This window comes from Gossypium hirsutum, chromosome A10, assembly GCF_007990345.1.
Source record: "Gossypium hirsutum isolate 1008001.06 chromosome A10, Gossypium_hirsutum_v2.1, whole genome shotgun sequence".
Lineage (NCBI taxonomy): Eukaryota > Viridiplantae > Streptophyta > Magnoliopsida > Malvales > Malvaceae > Gossypium > Gossypium hirsutum.
The window spans coordinates 16,964,112-16,968,170 of record NC_053433.1 but is presented as its reverse complement, the minus strand read 5'-3'; the positions used below and the strand labels follow the sequence as shown (position 1 = coordinate 16,968,170).

General features: G+C 33.5%; 1 non-coding gene across 1 annotated transcript; it reads right to left on the bottom strand.

Moving 5' to 3' along the window:
- Nucleotides 1-3,556: 3,556 nt before the first annotated feature.
- Nucleotides 3,557-3,663, bottom strand: LOC121208682 (small nucleolar RNA R71). The gene has a single exon (XR_005903813.1). It is a non-coding gene; the product is annotated as a small nucleolar RNA R71 (small nucleolar RNA).
- Between the last annotated feature and the right edge of the window lie 396 nt (nucleotides 3,664-4,059).

Below are 4,059 nucleotides of genomic sequence, written 5' to 3'. Positions count from 1 at the left end.
TTAAGAGAAAAGGACTAAATTGGGAAAGATGCAAAACTTGTTAATTAATGCATTCAGGTGATTAAATGGTTTAATTAATAAATTAAGAAGGACTTAATTAAAAATTAAACCATAATTAATGAGGTTGAACGGTAATTGATATTAAAATGTTAAAGTATTCTATGGTTAATGGCAAATTTGTAAATAAATCAAAAGTAAAATAAAACGAATTGAAAGGAAGAACTTTATTTCTTCATATTTTCTTCATCTTTGTCAAAAAGCCATGGAAGAATAGCTTGGAGAATCAGCTAGACTTAATACTGTGCATGTAAGTCTATTTCGAGTCCATTTCTTGTAATTTTTATGTTTTTGAGATCGTTGCAACTAGGTCTAGCTAGCATGTACCTTTGTTTTTTATTCTGTTAAAAATTTTGGAAGTTGTCTTTGATGAATATTGAATGTTTTTTTATCAATGTCATGTATTTGGAGCTTTGATTATGCTATTTGATGAATTTGTAAAGTGATTTTTGTTAGATTTTGATTTTAGAATTGAATTGTGAAAATGTCAAAATATTAGGATTTGATAGTGAATTTGATGTTTATTAGGGGCTTTTTGAGGGCCTAGTATATTTGGATAAAATATTGGCTTGAGAAAATTGGTTAATCTGATGAATTTCGAGCTAATGGACTAAATTGCAAAAATGGTAAAAGTTTAGGATAATTGGTAAATTTAAAAATAAAAGGGTATTAATTGTAAAATAATTTGGAAATGAAATATATGTTGATAAATGAGGAATTTTATATTTAGATCAAGATCTCATAGATACTCATGGAAAAGGAAAAATAGTTGAATAGTCCCTGAAATTTTGTAACTACTACAATTTAGTCCAGGTAAGTTCATATAGTTAAAATTTAATATTTATATAAATAGGTGATTGGTATTGCATGATATAATATATATTCCATTGTTGGAAATGAATCATTATATGAGTTATAATATTGAATTTGATGTTCGTTTTGAATTGAACGCAGGACAGAGAACATTCGTGTTTTGGTGTATTACGGGGGTTTGGAGTGGAGATGGTACTGGAAGGAGATATTGGTATATTACCCAAGTAAACCGAGGTTCAGTATTTGTTGTGAACTCTCGCGTTATACTTTCTATTTGGTGTGATTCAGGTGTATCAGCTCTTATGAGCTTCTGTTGGCGTATTTCAATTGGATCAGCTTTTATGAGCTTCTACCTGATGTGTTCGGTCTATCTGACAATGTACTTTTACCCGTAAGTCATTCTTCGAATGGAAAATCTTAATAAGGCAATTTTTTAATGAATTTTAAAGATATGTTACTTATTCCATATTGATCTGAACATAGATGAATTTATCGATTAAAATTGTGAATGATAAGAAGTTCTCATGGATGATTATTATTGCTTCAATTATTATAATTAGTTCAGTAAGATTTATCGTTTAATACGACGAACTTACTAAGCTTCATTAAACTTACTTGTTGATAAATCGTAATTTATACATATTTTTACCACATGCTTGGCATATTTATGAATGATTTCTCCTTGGTTTTAGTGAATTCGATGCTTCTAATCCTTTAATTTCATGTTTTATACTCAAGAGAGCTTAAGATAGTAAAAAGAGCAAGAAATGGGCCAAAAATGGACAAACTGGGCCTAAATTATTGTTTTACACGGCCTAGGCACTTCCACACGAGTGTTCCACACGCTCGTGTGTGACACACAGGTAGACCACATGCCCGTGTGTCATGGCTGTGTCAACTAAGAACCAACTCAATATTGCACACGGCCTGAGCACCTTCACACGGCCGTGGCACACAGCCGTGTCTCTACCGAGCCCAAGCTTAGTTCTATTCAGAAAAGGGCACTTTTGAGGGTTTTGAAGCATTCTAAAGCCTATATATACACCCTAGAAGAGGATTAGAGGGATAGACAGAGTTGAAGACAGAAAATACTCGCGAATAGCCATCAAAATCACCTCGGAGCCAGGATCTACATCAAGCCTGAAGATTTCCATCCAATTTCCTAGAAGTTCTTGGGGTTCTTTATGTTTTTTTGTTTTCCAAACTTTGAAATGTTTTCCATTATTATTATGAACTAAACCCCCTAAATACCTAAGGGAGATGAAACCTAAGATGAATCTTATTACTCTTTGGTTTATATGATAAATTTTTGTTCTTATTCTTAATTGTGAGTTTTAACCCTTGCTTTAATATTCCAGGATATTAATTCAGGTTCTTGATGTGCTTATTCAGTGGAGCAAAAGTCCCTATTTAAGAGTAGATCATCCATAATTAAGCGGAGTTGAATGCAATCCTAGAGATAGGATGACATAAATTTGCCGGATTAGAGTCAAATCTAATAAAGGAATCCATAGATCGAGTTAATGCGACAATAGGAGTTTTAATTAGAAAGAGATTTCAATTAATTAACCTAGAGCCAATTGTTTTTAGTCTCGAAAGGGATAATAACATAAATCATGGATTTCTACGGAATAAGTCAATTGAATAAATCGTCTAAGTCAAAGGTAATAAGTGAAGTCTAGGCGGATTCTTTCTTGGGTATTTTCTTCTCCATTGGTTTTTTCTAAAGTATTTTCTAACTTTCATTTCTGTCGTAATCTTAGTTAAATTAGAAAATTAGTTTAGTTTAAAGACATCCTTTAATTCTTAGGCTAGATAATAAAAAGATAGTAACTACTAGTACTTTTAGTCCTCGTGGATACAATATTTTTGGCCTCACCATAACTATACTACTGTTCGATAGGTATGCTTGCCTTAAGTCAAATTTTTAGTTAGTTTCACGATCATCAAGTTTTTGGCATCGTTGCCGGGGACTAAGATATTAGAAACATTTGATTTTTATTACTTTGGTTATTTTTACTTTTATTGCAATTTATTTTTTATTTAATTTAATTTTTCTTTTCTAAATTTTCTTTCATTTGCCTCTGGCAAGTGTTTCTAGTTTATGACTAGGAGGAACCCGTTAGGACCTCTACTTTTTGATAGTGAGATCGAGAACACAGCTCGTAGAAACCGAAGAGAAATTAGGCAAAGCCAACAATACATAGAGGAAGGGCAAGAGGACGATATCCATACTACAAATGAGAAGATGGTTGATAATCAGAATAATCTGCTACCTCCTACGATTGTTGCAAATCTAGTAGAACAGAATCCTGCTCCGCGCACTATGTATGATTATGCTAAACTTAGTTTAACAGGAACTGAATTGAGTATAGTTAGACTTGTTGTTGCTGCAAATAATTTTGAACTGAAACCTAACACGATTCAAATGATACAACAGTTTGTTGAATTTGATGGTCTGCAGGACGAGGATCCAAGTACTCATTTGGCAAATTTTCTGAAATTCTGCGACACTTTTAAAATTAATGGTGTTTCTGATAATGTCATACGCCTTCGGTTATCTCCTTTTTCATTGAGGAATAAAGCTAAACAGTGGTTGAACTCGTTGCCACGAGGGTCAATCACTACTTGAGAACAAATAACCGAAAAATTTCTACTTAAATATTTCTCGCCGGCTAAAACGGCTAAATTAAGGAATGATATCTCTTATTTTGTGCAAATGAATCTAGAAACTCTTTATAATGCATGGGAGAGATACAAGGACTTGTTGAGAAGGTGCCCTCACCATGGGTTACCTCTGTGGCTACAGGTTCAGACTTTTTACAACGATGTGAACCCCTCAACAAGGCAACTTATCGACGCAGCCGTCGGTGGAACTTTAAACAACAAAACACCTGAAGAGGCCTACGAATTTATTGAAGAGATGTCACTGAATAACTATCAGTGGCAAGTCATGAGAACGAAGCCGAAAAAAGCAGCTGGTGTTTTCAACCTCGATGCGGTTACTATGCTATCTAACTAGGTAGAACTTTTAAATAAAAAGATTGACAGTTTGTATGGTTCTACTCAGGTACATCCAGTGATAAGGTGTGATTCAAATGGAGGAGTACATAACACAGATTATCCATCCTTCAACCCTAGCACCGACGAGGAACAAGTCCAATATATGGGTAATAATTATAGACCTCA